We start from the raw sequence: 14,994 nt of genomic DNA, 5'->3' as shown, positions 1-14,994 counted from the left end.
CCTGGTCAAGATGGTGAAACCCCATCTCTACTAAAAATGCAAAAATTAGGCAGGCGTGGTGGCACACACCTGTAATTCCATCTACTTGGGAGGCAGAGAATTGCTTAAACCTGGGAGGCGGAGGTTTCAGTGAGCCAAGATCATACCACTGCACTCCAGCCTGGGCGACAGAGTGAGACTCCATCTCAAAAACAAAACAAAACAAAACAAAACAAACAAACAAAAAAAAACAATTAAAAAAATTAGCCAGGTGTGGTGGCAAGCACCTGTAGTCCCAGCTACTCGGGAGGCTGAGGCAGGAGAATCACCAGAGCCCGGGAGGCAGAGGCTGCAGTGAGCTGAAATTGTGCCACTGCACTTCAGCCTGGGCAACAGAGTGAGACTCTGGCTCAAAAATAAAAATTAAAAAAGTGGTCCAAGCATGGTGGCTCACGCCTGTAATCCCAGCACTTTGGGAGGCTGAGGCAGGCAGATCACGAGGTCAGGAGATCGAGACCATCCTGGCGAACACAGTGAAACCCCGTCTCTACTAAATAATAAATAAACAAACAAATAAATAAATAAATAAATAAATAAATAAAAAATAGCGCCTGTAGTCCCAGCTACTCAGGAGGCTGAGGCAGGAGATTGGCATGAACCCGGGAGGTGGAGCTCACAGTGAGCTGAGATTATACCACTGCACTCCATACTAGGCGACAGAGTGAGACTCTGTCTTGGTAAATAAAAAAATAAATAAATGTTACATTTTTTAAAAAAGTAAATAAAGGCCGGGCGCGGTGGCTCAAGCCTGTAATCCCAGCACTTTGGGAGGCCGAGATGGGCGGATCGCGAGGTCAGGAGATCGAGACCATCCTGGCTAACACGGTGAAATCCCGTCTCTACTAAAAAACACAAAAAACTAGCCGGGCGAGGTGGCAGGCGCCTGTAGTCCCAGCTACTCGGGAGGCTGAGGCAGGAGAATGGCGTAAACCCGGGAGGCGGAGCTTGCAGTGAGCTGAGATCCGGCCACTGCACTCCAGCCCAGGCGACAGAGCCAGACTCCGTCTCAAAAAAAAAAAAAAAGTAAATAAAAATAAAGAATAAATGTGGGCAAGAACTGGAACCCCACGGGGTGCACGGAGCAGGCCTGCCGTATCAGGATGAGGCCAAGGAAGGAGCTTTTTCAGGGGCCTCCTCGAGTGGGGGTGGTGTCCAGGTACCGTGTGTGTGGGTTGCAGAAAAGGCGGGTGGACAGGAAACGAGGGGCCCCTGGGGCCTCAGCACGGCCTTTTCAAGTGGGGCAAGATCTCCGGGGCCTCCCCTGCCCTGAGGCCCAGAGCCTGAGTTGCCCTAGTGCCTGTGTCTGAGTGTGTGTACAATTGTGTCTATGTGTGTCTGTGACTGTTCCTGGGTATATGTGTGTGTGTCCAACTGTGTCTAGCAGGGTTAGAGTATGTGTGCACAAATGGGTCTGTGTGTATCCTCACCAGGGACCCTCTCAACTTGACCGAGGAGGACCGGGGAATCCCAGGGCACCAGGAGGTTTCATATCCATGCCAGGAGGGGCCCACAGGGCCTGGGGCAGCTTCTCAGTTGGCATCTGAGGCAGTGCCCTGTGAAGGCTCTGGGGCAACCTGCTTCTGTTCCAGTCCCCCTATCCCCATCCCCAGTCCCTGGTAACTGGATTTTCTCTCTCCATCTCTCCCCTGGAAGGACCCAGTGCTTCCTGATTTGCATGAGATTTACATACATTTGGATTTAGATCCCTGCTTCCCTGAAGCGTACAGCATTATTCTCACTCCTGCCAGAGTAGTCAAGGAGGCTGTGGACTTCCTTAGCGGAAGGGGGTCCAGGGATTAAGCTGGAGGGGCCCAATCTCCAGCCTCCCCTCTTCCCCATACAGAGTCAGCCTGGTTCTTTTCCTGCTAGAGATATGTGATTAATTCATTAATTTATTTTTTGAGAGTGTTTCATTCTGTTACCCAGGCTGGAGTGCAGTGGTGTGATCTTGGCTCCCTGCAACCTCTGCCTCCTGGGTTCAAGTGATTCTCCTGCCTTAGCCTCTCAAGTACCTGGGATTACAGGTGCATGCCACCACACCCAGCTACTTTTTGTATTTTTAGTGGAGATGGGGTTTTACCATGTCGGCCAGGCTGGTCTCGAACTCCTGACCTCAAGTGATCTGCCCGCCTCAGCCTCCCAAAGTGCTGGGATAACAGGTGTGAGCTACCACGCCTGGTCATGTAATTATTGAGCACTTACTGTGAGTCAGTTTTTTTTATTGTTATTATTTTTTGAGACAGAGTCTTGCTCTGTTGTCCAGGCTGGAGTGCAGTGGCACAGTCTCAGCTCTCAGCTCATTGCAACCTCTGCCTCCCAAGTTCAAGTGATTCTCCTCCCTCAGCCTCCTCAATAGCTGGGATTACAGGTGCACGCCATCACCCCCGGCTAATTTTTGTATTTTTAATAGAGACAGGGTTTCATCATGTTGGCCAGGCTGGTCGTGAACTCCTGACATAAAGCAACCCACCTTCCTCTGCCTCCCAAAGCACTGGGATTTACAGGCGTGAGCCACCACGCCTGGCTAAATATATCTATATCTGTATCTATCTCTATATCTATATCTATCTATATCTATCTATACCTGGCTCTTGTTCTTTTGACTCAAGGGTCACTATGTTCCCTGGGGAGATAAGAGTAGTGGTAGTGGTGGTGGTGGTAGCAGACTTTTTTTTTTAATTTTTAGTAGAGACAGGGTTTCACTATATCTATATCTATCTATAGATATAGATATAGATATAGATATAGATATAGATATATAGTTTTCAATTGAGATGAAGGTCTCCCTATGTTGCCCAGGCTGGTCTCAAACTCCTGGGCTCAAGCAATCCTCCTACCTCAGCCTCCCAAAGTGCTGGGATTACAGGCATGAGCTACTGTGCCAGGACAGCAGATGCTTTTTTTTTTTTTTTTTTTTTTTTTTTTTTGAGATGGAGTCTTGCTCTGTCACCCAGGCTGGAGTGCAGTGGCCGGATCTCAGCTCACTGCAAGCTCCGCCTCCCGGGTTTACGCCATTCTCCTGCCTCAGCCTCCCGAGTAGCTGGGACTACAGGCGCCCGCCACTGCGCCCGGCTAGTTTTTTGTATTTTTAGTAGAGACGGGGTTTCACCGTGTTAGCCAGGATGGTCTCGATCTCCTGACCTCGTGATCCGCCCGCCTCGGCCTCCCAAAGTGCTGGGATTACAGGCTTGAGCCACCGCGCCCGGCCGCTTTTTTTTTTTTTTTTTTTGACACAGAGTCTTGCTCTGCCGCCCAGGCTGGAGTGCAGTGGTGCGATCTCAGCTCACTGCAAGCTCTGCCTCCCGGGTTTACACCATTCTCCTGCCTTAGCCTCCCGAGTAGCTGGGACTACAGGCACCTGCCACGTCGCCTGGGTAGTTTTTTGTATTTTTTAGTAGAGACGGGGTTTCACCGTGTTAGCCAGGATGGTCTCGATCTCCTGACCTCGTGATCCGCCCGTCTCGGCCTCCCAAAGTGCTGAGATTACAGGCTGGAGCCTCCGCGCCCAGCCATCACAGCAGATGCTTTCTATACACATTCATTTCATCCTCACAACAGCCCTTTACAGTATCTTTACACCCATTTTACAGACAAGAAAACTGAGGTTCAAAGCAATTAAGTGACTTGGTTGAGATCACCCAATAAGCAGGATTTGAACCCAGCTCTGGTGAACTTTCTGCTGACACAGCTAGGGTGTGGGCATAGTAAGCAGGCCTAGGCACTTTCTTTCTTGGCTCCTGCCCTTGAGTAACAAACCTGGCTCTTGTTCTTTTGACTCAAGGGTCACTATGTTCCCTGGGGAGATAAGAGTAGTGGTAGTGGTGGTGGTGGTAGCAGACTTTTTTATTTTTATTTTTAGTAGAGACAGGGTTTCACCACATTGGCCAAGCTGGTCTTGAACTCCTGACCTTGTGATCCACCTGCCTCAGCCTCCCAAAGCACAGGGATTACAAGCGTGAGCCACCACGCCCAGTCTGCTAAGTGCTTTTCAAGCATTTTTTTCAAAGTCTTTCCCACAACTCTTTGTGAGTTACATCTTATCATAAATCCCATTTTACAGGTGAGAAAACTGGGGCACAGAGAGGTGAAGTGAGTAGCCCAAGATGACACAGCTAAGAAATGTTACAGGCAGACTCAAACTGAGATCTATCTGGGTCCAGAGTCTGTGCTTTTGTTCTCCGTGTTGCATTGCACTGAACTATCAAGAAATGGAAATTCTAGCCGGGCACGGTGGCTCATGCTCGTAATCCTAGCACTTTGGGAGGCTGAGGCATGCGAATTATCACCTGAGCTCAGGAGTTCGAGACCACGCTGGACAACATAGTGAAATCTCTTCTCTGCTAAAACACAAAAAATTAGCCAGGTGTGGTGGTGGGCACCTATAGTCCCAGCTACTCAGGAGGCTGAGGTAGGAGAATTGCTTGGACTTGGGAGGTGGATGTTGCAGTGGGCTGAGCTGAGATTGTGTCACTGCACTCCAACCTGGGCAACAGAGCGAGATTCCGTCTCAAAAAAAATAAAATAAAATAAAAGAGGACTGCCAACTCTGGCTGGCTGGGCTGGGCTGGGCAACGTAAGTCAATCTCACCTCTCATGGGGCTGGAGGATAGACACACCCTGGATTCTAGCCACTGCCACTGCCTGGGTCACTTCTCCTCTTTGAGCCTCAGTTTCCCATTTTTTTGTTTTGTTTTGTTTTGTTTTTTGGGACAGAGTCTCACTCTATCGCCCAATCCGGAGTGCAGTGCAGGGTCAGGCGCTGTGGCTCATGCCTGTAATCCCAGCACTTTGGGAGACCAAAGTGGGCGGATCACGAGGTCAGGAGATCGAGACCATCCTGGCTACATGGTGAAACCCCGTCTCTACTAAAAATACAAAAAATAAGCTAGGTGTGGTGGTGGGAGCCTGTAGTCCCAGCTACTCAGGAGGCTGAGGCAGGAGAATAGTGGCGTGAACTCAGGAAGCGGAGCTTGCAGTGAGCTGAGATTGTGACACTACATTCCAGCCTGGGCAACAGAGTTAGACACAGTCTGAAGAAAAAAAAAAAAAAAAAAAAGAGGATTCAGGGCTGGAAGTGGTGGCTCACGCCTGTAATCTCAGCACTTTTGGAAGCCGAGTCAGGCAGATCACCTGAGGTCAGGAGTTCGAGACCAGCCTGGCCAACATGGTGAAACCCTCTATCTACTAAAAATACAAAAATTAGCCGGGCATAGTGGCTAATCCAAGCTACTTGGGAGGCTGAGGCAGGAGAATCACTTGAACTGGGAGGTGGAGGTTGCAGGGAGCCGAGATCGTGCCATTGCACTCCAGCCTGGGCAACAAAAGCACAACTCTGTCTCAAAAAAAAAAAAAAAGAAAAAGAAAAGAGGATTCTGGTCCTCTGATCTTTGCCCAGCTTCCCAGGGCAGCTATGAGGATAGAAGAGTCAAGGCTGCCATTTTCAAATGGTTTTTTGAAGGAGAATATCATTTTCACCCATAATCTCATCCAGAAGGCCAACATATGAAACACATAAAATGGGTGTTTCATCAGCATAAATTTCTAAGCTGAAGATGGGGACAGATCATTAGTCTAAAGTCACTCTAGAGGGCAAGTGTGTAACATCTGTGATGGACACACACCCTGCCCAGGGTGTGGGTGAGGGCCAGGGTACTGCTGGGAGCTACCCCAGCACCCAGTCTATCTCTGCAGCCGTCTGTATTGCATATCATCAAGAAAGACTTGAAGCTTCCAGACAAAAAGCTGCTTTTAAAAAATGAATTCAAAGCAAACTTTGGTGACAACTCCAAGGCCCAGACAGGGGCTCCAAGTGTTCGCACAGCCTATCTGATGATTCTCGCCCTCCTGCCACCTGGGCTTCAGACTCCCCCTTGGGGACACAAGGCAGCTGGGGTCCACATCCAGGGGCCCATCTGTTTACTTCTGCAGGTCCAAATCCAATGGCCAAGATCAGTTGGCCAGTGACCTGGCTCCCCACAACCTCTCAGAAGCCTGAGGGCTGCAGGTTGGGCAACAGAGTGTGTGTGGAGAAGCTTTCAAGGACCAGCCGGGGGCTCAGCTGGGATGTGGGAAGCAGGGCAGGTAGGGTGAGATGGGGTAGGATGGGTGATGGGTAGGGAGCTGGCCAAGGCCTGGGAGTTTAAAAATAAATCCTGTAGGCCTGGTGACATCACTGGAGCACAGGATGTCCCTGGCAGGGGCTGGGAGTGGCAGAGGGGACATAACAGGGGGTAGGGCAGAGAGGGTCCTGATCTGCCTGTTCTGTTTCTGGGTGTGTGTGTGTGTGTGTGTGTGTGTGTGTGTGTGTGTGTGTGTGACAAAGTCTTGCCCTGTTGTCCAGGCTCACTGCAACCTTTGCCTCCTGGGTTCAAGCCATTCTCTTGCCTCAGCCTCTGAGTAGCTGGGATTACAGGTGTGCGCCACCATGCCTGGCTAAATTTTTGTATTTTCAGTAGAAATGGGGTTTCGCTGTGTTGGCCAGGCTGATCTCAAACTCCTGGCCTCAACTGATCTGCAAGTCTCGGCCTCCCAAAATGCTGGGATTACAGGCGTGAGCCACTGTGCCTGGCCCCCTTTGTGTTTAGAGAGACCAGGCCTGGGTTGTCCTGGAGCAGAGGGGCTGCCAGGGCCCTCTCCCCACTAGACACTTGGGAACATTCCATATTGCATCTGTGAAAACTGAGGCCCAGAGAGGCTGTGACTTGCCTGAGCCTCCGCTTTCAGAAAATTGGCAGCTTCAGGACTCCAGCCAGCAGTGCCGGCCTCTCCTGAAGTCTGGTGGGCATGGTCGGGAGGACCACTGGGGAGAAGGCTTGACCGGATGAGGGTTGAGGGATGCACCAATTGAGCCAATGCCTAGCAAGGTGCCGACAGGGGCTGTGAGGCAGACAAGCCCCTCCCACCTGATCATTGCCTCTGCGCCTCACTCACCACGTGGAGGGACTGGACAGGGATTAGTGCTGCCCCCATTTTACCGAAAAGAAAACCAAGACCCAAGGGGACAAAGTGGCTTGCTCCAGGCCACACAGCAAGCACATCATGCCCAGCTAGAATGGGGTCTGGTCTCTTCCGACAGTCCCCAGCTTAGCTGCTGATAGAGAAGCAGGTCCACAGCTGAGGTAGAGTCAGGGTGGGGGAAGAGGGGTTGCCATGGAGATATAGGGATGGGGCGGGAGGGAGCCCTGTGCCTCTGCTCTTCTGGCCTCCTTCAGGTCCCTCCTACTCCTCACCCCTCCTCCACAGGGTTCACACTCTTTTTGCACTGTGGACAAAGTCCAGCCTCCTTGCCCAGCCAAGGCTCTCTGGGCACATCAAGCCTCATCTCCCACCAAACCAACACACTCTAAGCTCAGTCTCACCAAAAAGCTCACAGATCCCTACAGCGATTGCTATTTCAGGCCTCTGAGCAGCAGAACAAGCTGTTCCCTCTGCTGGCGATGCCCCTCCCGAATCTTCTGGGGTAACTCCTCTTCATCCTTCAAAATTCAGCTCTGAGCCCTCACTGCTCCATCAGACCTCCATCATGATTGTGATTGCGATTGTGGTATGTTTGCTGCCTGCTCCTCTTCCTGTATCAACAACTCTTTTAGGGCAGGAAGTGTATTTTATTCATCTTTTCATGCCTAGTGTTTAGCTAGGGCCTGGATGGAGGAATTAAACTGAGTCCTGATTTTTCTGTACCCTCCTCACCAGGGACTTTGTCCAAGTCACATCCCCTCTCTGAGCCTTGATTTTTATTTATTATTGTTATTTTGAGGCAGGGTCTCACTCTTGTCGCCCAGGCTGGAGTGCAGTGGTGCAATCTTGGCTCACTGCAGCCTCCACCACCCGGGTTCAGGTGATTCTCCTGCCTCAGCCTCCCGAGTAGCTGGGACTACAGGCATGTGCCACCATGCCCGGCTAATTTTTTGTATTTTTAGTAGAGGCGGGGTTTTGCTATGTTGGCCAGGCTGGTCTCAAACTCCTGGACTCAAAGCAATCTGCCTGCCTCGACCTCCCAGAGTGCTGGGATTACAGTTGTGAGCCACTGCGCCCGGCCTCACGCTCTGAGCCTTTAAAATGGGGACAATAAGGCCCATTTTGCAGGGTTGCTGGAGGACAGGGTCCAATATATCCCTTAGCAGGCAGTAAAGGATACCTGTACGGGTGGGCGTGGTGCTCCAAGGTCATGATCAGGACATTCTCTGACCAAGGCTCCCAGTTCATCCTCATCTGCCCTGTCTTTCCATCCTGCCCCATCAAATCAAGGCTGCCGCAGTCCCCACCTGCACCTGCCATCTCCTGCTGTCAGCTAGCTCTCTTCCCTAAAACCCTCCCTGCTCTCAAATCATCTCAAATCTTAGAAGGTAGAGCACATTTCAAATGCAGAGGCCCAGGCCCCATTCCCAAGAGGCCTAGTGTGGAACCCCGGAATTAACTTTGCTCAGCAGCCTCCCCGTGGCCATGCCCCTGCTGTAGGGGAGCCTCCTGGGGCGACATGGAAGTGCCCGATGATGTCCTAACCTGGGGAAGGAGGGAGAGCAAATGCGGTGTGGTGGGATGTGGGTGACCATGACCTCAGGTGGCAGCTACCTCCTGTCCTCTGTTGCTTTCCCAAGGGTGAGGCAATCCAGCCTGGACCAGAGGCCTCCTCGGTCCTGGGCAGCAGGCGGCTGGGCCGGCGTCTTCCTGCCTTGGCCTCGCACTTGAGCGCCGGCTGTGTGCAGCTGGGCCGCGGCCATCTCTCCACCGAGCTCTGTCTGCGGAGACACAGAGGGGGACATAAATAACACCCAGCCTCGGCCAGGCACAGTGGCTCACGCCTGTAATCCCAGCACTTTGGGAGGCCGAGGTGGGCAGATCACCTTAAGTCAGGAGTTCGAGACCAGCCTGACCAACATGGAGAAACCTTGTCTCTATTAAAAATACAAAATTAGCCGGCGTGGTGGCGCATGCCTGTAATTCCCAGCTACTCGGGAGGCTGGGGCAGGTGAATCGCTTGAATCCGGGAGGCAGAGGTTGCGGTGAGCCGAGGTCGCGCCATTTCTCTCCAGCCTGGGCAACAAGAGCGAAACTCCGTCTCAAAAATAACAATAAAAATAACACCCAGCCTTGAGGTCGGGGGGTGGGGGGGCCGCCGCGGGGCCTCGGGGGCAGAAGACGCGCTCAATGGGGAAAAGCTTGCGGCCGGGCCCCGGGGCGGAAGTCCCTGGTGGAGGTGAAGTCCGAGGAGGAAGACAAGGAGGAGGAGGAGGGTTCAGCGGTCTCGAAGCTGCGGCCCGGGCAGGGCGGGAGGTGTGAAGATGCCAGGCCCCAGGGGAGGGCAAAGGGCGTGTGGGCGTAAGAGGCCTCAGAGCGGTCGGGGCCGCCCACCCCGCGGGCGCCGGAGGCGAGAGGCCCCCCCCAGGCTCCTCTCCACACCCCGCGCGGCCATGGGGAGTCAGCCCGAGACTCGCTCCCGGCAGGTGTCCTCCCCACCCCCTGTCCCGGCTGGCTCGGCGGGCGCGGAGGGGGCCGCGCCGGCGTCACGAGGACTGAACAGGCGCGCTATTCGGGGAGCGGGCGCCCAGGCGCTGCCCCTCCCCGACCCTCGCTGACGCCCCCGCGTCGTCCGTTACGTAACCCCCCTCACGCCTTTCCTGGTGGACCCTGCGCCCTCCACCGGCGCCGCCTTGCCTGCCTCGCTTCGTCCGCGTTCAGCTTTGCGCCCAAAGGGAAACTGAGGCCCTTCTCCAGCAGAGCACGGCGGGTGGTGCCCGCAGGGGGTGGCTGTGACCGCCCTCGCTAGGATTCTTGGGTCCCTAGGGGAGCCCGGACTGCGGGGGTGCCCCAGGTCCGCCTGGGGGACTCGGCTTCCACCTGTGTACAGCGTTCTTCCTCCCTGGCCTGGACTCTGGGGCCCTGGAGCCTTCCGTGGCCGCTCCACCCACAACATTTGTGCCTGGGCCACCATGTGGCTTAAATTATGAAGTCGGGCAGTGACGCTCAGTAGGTGCTGGTTTCTCCACCTTCCTCTGGGTGACCTTGGGCAGATTTCGCCTCTCCGAGCCTCAGTGTCCCCACCTGTCTAAAATGGCCCCTTCCTTCTAGTGTGGTGGGGAAGAACAGCAGCATGTCGACATCCGGTGAGTACTTAGCCGGGTAGCTGTGAACTCTCCTTATCCAACCCTCCCTGCCAGAGGCCTGCCACAGTGCCAGACCTGGGCCTGGTTAGGTGGTGCCCAGCTGGGCCAGTCAGCTCCCTGTGGACCTTGGCCTTTGCCCTGGGAACACGCGGTGTAGGCCTGCCCTGTGGCCCAGGAGCTGCAGATGGGCTGGTGCTCTGTGGCCTGGTGGTGGTGGGGAGTGGGTGCTTCCCTCTCACCCTCCTTACAAGACCCTAGAAGCAGCTGAGGGTCCCTTGCGGTCCCATTCATCATCTTACTGAGGTAGCTCACCCAGAGCCTGTTTTGAGCATCTAGGAGGACAAGCTGTGAGATGAGGAAGGTATCTGCCCAGGCCTTCTCTGAGCTCCTCAGATACTGGGAACCTCAGTTTCTTCATCTCTTCCTTGGGCGTAGATATCATATCTCCTTCCCTTCCCTCCTGCTTGGCCCCTGCCAGCATGAGATGAAACATCACTCTCCCTGCTCCCACAAATTGGCCTGGACACAAATTGGCGTTATGCTCATTTTACCTTTTTTTTTTTTTTTTTTTTTTTTTTTTGAGAACAGAGTCTTGTTCCGTTGCCCAGGCTGGAGTGCAGTGGTGCGACCTCAGTTCACTGCAACCTCCACCTCCTGGGTTCAAGCGATTCTCCTGCCTCAGCCTCTTGAGTAGCTGGGAGTATAGGTATGCACCAACACGCCCGGCTAATTTTTGTATTTTTATTAGACATGAGGTTTTGCCATGTTGGCCAGGCTGGTCTTTAACTCTTGACCTCAAGTGATCCTCCTGCCTCGGCCTCCCAAAGTGTGGGATTATAGGCGTGAGGCACCGCACCTGGCCTCATTTTACCTTTGAGCAAACATATGAAGGGAGAATTAGTGTCCAGGCCACACAGCACCAGCCCCGCCTTTGACAATTGAGGAAACCAAGAGATGGAGTCGCTCTTCCAGGCAGGGTGACCAATCATCCTGCTTTGTTGGAAACTGAGGGGACTCAGGCTTTAGTGGGAAAACTAGGAATTACCCTATCTCCACTGGCCAATGACAGTGTCCATGTTCAAAGTCTGAGGCCGGGTGCAGTGGCTCACGCCTGTAATCCCAGCACTTTGGGAGGCCAAGGCGGGTGGATCACCTGAGGTCGGGAGTTCGAGACCAGCCTGACCAACATGGAGAAACCTTGTCTCTACTAAAAATACAAAATTAGCTGGGCCTGGTGGCACATGCCTATAATCCCAGCTACTAGGGAGGCTGAGGCAGGAGAATCGCTTGAACCTGGGAGGCGGAGGTTGCGGTGAGCCGAGATTGTGCCATTGCACTCCAGCCTGGGCAACAAGAGTGAAACTCCGCCTCAAAAACAAAACAAAACAAAACAAAAAAACAAACAAAAACAAGTCTGGCTGCAGAGCCTATGTGTGGCAACACCAAACTATTGTCTTCAATTTTTTGTTTACTGAATTAATGAATGCAAATGAATGAATGAATCCTTCCCTGTCACGACTCCCCTCAGCCCTCCTTGGGCACCTTGGCTCATGTGCGTTGATCTGAGCCTGGACTATGCCAGCAGCATCCTGTGGGAGGCCAGATGGCTGATTCCGCTGCTGAGTCCCAAGAAACCCCTTGGCCCCTGCTTGGTTCAGCCTCGGCCTTCAGGAACCCCCCAGGGTCTACGCAACAGGCTCTTACCCTCTGCCTATGGGGGAGGCTGGGTTCCCACCTGGGGAGCTACTCAGCCCTGTAGTTTCAGTGGTTTGGCTTTAGACTTGTCACTTTTCTTCTTGGAGCTCAGTTTCCTCACCTATAAAATCACAATGTTGGGGGCCGGGCTCCTGCCTGTAATCCCAGCACTTTGGGAGGCCAAGGTGGGCAGATCATGAGGTCAGGAGATGGAGACCATCCTAGCTAACATGGTGAAACCCTGTCTCTACTAAAAATGCAAAAAATTAGCTGGGCGTGGTGGCGGGCGCCTGTAGTCCCAGCTACTCAGGAGGCTGAGGCAGGAGAATGGCGTGAACCCGGGAAGCGGAGCTTGCAGTGAGCCGAGATCGTGCCACTGCACTCCAGTCTGGGTGACAGAGCGAGACTCCGACTCAAAAAAAAAAAAAAATCACAGTGTTGGTTGGGCGCAGTGGCTCATGCCTATAATCCCAGCACTTTAGGAGGTCAAGGTGGGTGGATCACCCAAGGTCAGGAGTTCGAAACTAGCCTGGCTAACATGGTGAAACCCCATCTTTACTAAAAATACAAAAATTAGGCTGGGCGTGGTAGCTCATGCCTGTAATCCCAGCACTTTGGGAGGCTGAGGTGGGCGGATCACCTGAGGTCGGAAGTTCAAGGAGGCTGAGGCACGAGAATCGCTTGAACCTGGGAGGTGGAGGTTGCAGTGAGCCAAGATCACGCCGTTGCACTCCACCCTGGGTGACAGAGTGAGACTCCATCTCAAAAAAATAAAATGGGCACGGCACCTCACACCTGTAATCCAAACACTTTGGAAGGCTGAGGCAGGTGGACCACGAGATCAAGAGATCGAGACCATCCTGGCCAACATGGTGAAACTCCATTTCTACTAAAAATACAAAAGTTAGCCAGGCGTGGTGGTGTTTGCCTGTAGTCCCAGCTACTCAGGAGGCTGAGGCAAGAGAATTGCTTGAAGTTGGGAGGCAGAGGTTGCAGTGAGCCGAGATCACGCCACTGCACTGTAGCCGGTGACACAGTAAGACTCCGTCTCAAAATAAATGAATAAAATGAAATAAAATAATAATAAATAATAAAAATAAAAAATCACAGTGTTGACCGGGCACAGTGGCTCATGCCTGTAATCCCAGCACTTTGGGAGACCGAGGCAGGCAGATGGCTTGAGCCCAGGAGTTTTGAGACCATCCTGGACAACATAGGGAAACCCCTTCTCTATCAAAAATTTAAAAATCAGCCGGGCGTAGTGGTGCAGTCTTGTGGTCCCAGCTACTTGGGAGGCTGAGGTAGGAGGATCGCTTGAAACCAGGAAGCCAAGGCTGCAGTGAGCACTCTAGCATGGGTGACAGAGCAAGACCCTATCTCAAAATAAGTAAATAATAAATAAAAATAAAGTCAGAGTGTTAAGACGTGTCTACCAAGTTGCTGCCAGTATTTGGGACAATACAGATGAAATTCTGGGCACACATGATGCCCTTAATAAATAAATGTTGTTATTGTTTATTAATGTGGCAGTACTAGCATACTTTACTCCATTAAGCACTCTCTGTGTGAGGGTTACTGTTCTAAATGCTGCCCATGCATTCACACCCAGTGAAGATCTGGGTTTCAGAATGGTGCCCTGGCCAAGGTCACACAGCCAGCAAGGTGCTAAGGCAGCATTTGTAAGATTCGGCGTTCTTGTAGAACTTAGCTCAAATGATGGCAGTTGTTCATGATCTGGGGAAACTGAGGCAAGAGGAAGCGAGTGACTGCTGAGGTTCCCTGCCTCCAGAAAGCTGGCCCTCTCCTTGCCCAAGGTGGCAGGACAGGTTGTAAGAACAAGCCCTTTGCTCAGGCTGGGCTGCCTGCCTCCAGTCGGCTGGCTGCCCGTGCCCTCTGCCAGCCACTGTTCCCTGTTGGCCAGCCAAGCTGTGGAGCAGTCCAGGACATTGTGTCCAGAGAGAGGGCCAAGCAGGCCCACCCCCAACTGTGGCGCTGACCTCCCTCCCTGCCCCTCTGGGCCTCAGGCCAACTTGGCCTGTCCCCAGCCCTGGTATGAGCAGGACAGAGCTGCCCTCATAGAAGCAGCTCTGAGGGCAGTGCCTCAGCTCCTCCCGCCTCACTTTGAGCCCTGGTTAGGAGGGGTGCCCCCTCCAAGCCCTGCCATCTCTCCAGAAGATACCCCTAGTCCCAGGGGACAGACTCCCCAGGATGCTCCTCAGGACAAGCCAGCTGGGCTGCTGAGATGCTGTTTTTCTGCCTTTGGCATGTTTGCTCTGCGTGTCCCAAAATGCCAGCTGAGCCAAGAGGAGAGGCCCCCTTACACAGAGAGTCAGCTGTGTGGGAGCCTAGTGCCCAGGTGAGCTGGACACAGCCTTGACTCCCATCTTTATGGATAAGAAAACTGAACTGCATAGAGAGAGTGGGATTCACCCAAAGCTGCACAGCCATGAGCTGAGACTCTGCGGGAAGGCGCTGAGGAGTGGAGAAAAGTAAGGGTGGGGGAGCAGTCTCAAGGGAAGGGGAGGTGGCTCATGCCTGTGATCCCAGTACTTTGGGAGACCAAGGTGGCAAGATCCCTTGAACCCAGGAGTTTGAGACCAGCCTGGGCAACATGGTGAAACCCTGTCTCTACAAAAAATACAAAAATTAGGGTGGCATGGTGGTGCATACCTGTAATCCCAGCTACTCAGAAGGCTGAGGTGGAAGGATCACTTGAGCCTGGGAAGTTGAAGCTACAGTGGGTGGTCATCCCACCACTGCACTGCAGCCTGGGCAACAGAGCCAGATCATATCTCTGTATAAATAAATAAAGAGTGGCTCAGCCAGGCGCAGTGGCTCACACCTGTAATCCCAGTACTTTGGGAGGCCAAGGCGGGTGGATCACCTGAGGTCGGGAGTTCGAGACCAGCCTAACCAATGCGGAGAAACCACATCTCTACTAAAAAATACAAAATTAGCCGGGCATGGTGGTGCATGCCTCTAATCCCAGCTACTCAGGAGGCTGAGGCAGGAGAATCTCTTGAACCCAGGAGGTAGAGGTTGCAGTGAGCGGAGATCGCGCCATTGCACTCCAGCCTGGGCAACAAGAATGAAACTCCATCTCAAAAAAAAAAAAAAAAAAGGCCGGGCACAGTGGCTCACGCCTGCAACCCCAGCA

At 53.1% G+C, this 14,994-nt stretch overlaps 1 protein-coding gene and 1 non-coding gene across 4 annotated transcripts in view; one reads left to right on the top strand and one right to left on the bottom strand.

Annotated features, from left to right (window-relative positions):
- Positions 1-9,623, bottom strand: part of LOC144331635 (uncharacterized) — a 25,658-nt gene extending 16,035 nt beyond the window's left edge. For all 3 annotated transcript variants that reach the window (XR_013398967.1, XR_013398968.1, XR_013398969.1), the window contains exons 1-2: positions 8,883-9,623; positions 8,542-8,777 (exon numbers count right to left, since the gene is read on the bottom strand). This is a non-coding gene — a transcript (uncharacterized LOC144331635). The remainder of the gene's footprint in view (positions 1-8,541; positions 8,778-8,882) is intronic.
- LOC707114 (ATP synthase F(0) complex subunit f, mitochondrial-like) overlaps positions 7,379-14,994 on the top strand; it is a 19,910-nt gene continuing 12,294 nt past the window's right edge. The window contains exon 1 of the mRNA XM_028827656.2: positions 7,379-7,582. The gene's annotated coding sequence lies outside the window, so the exon portion shown is untranslated. The remainder of the gene's footprint in view (positions 7,583-14,994) is intronic.

Source organism: Macaca mulatta, chromosome 10 (assembly GCF_049350105.2).
Source record: "Macaca mulatta isolate MMU2019108-1 chromosome 10, T2T-MMU8v2.0, whole genome shotgun sequence".
Classification (NCBI taxonomy): Eukaryota; Metazoa; Chordata; class Mammalia; order Primates; family Cercopithecidae; genus Macaca; species Macaca mulatta.
This window is presented reverse-complemented; position numbering and strand designations above follow the sequence as displayed.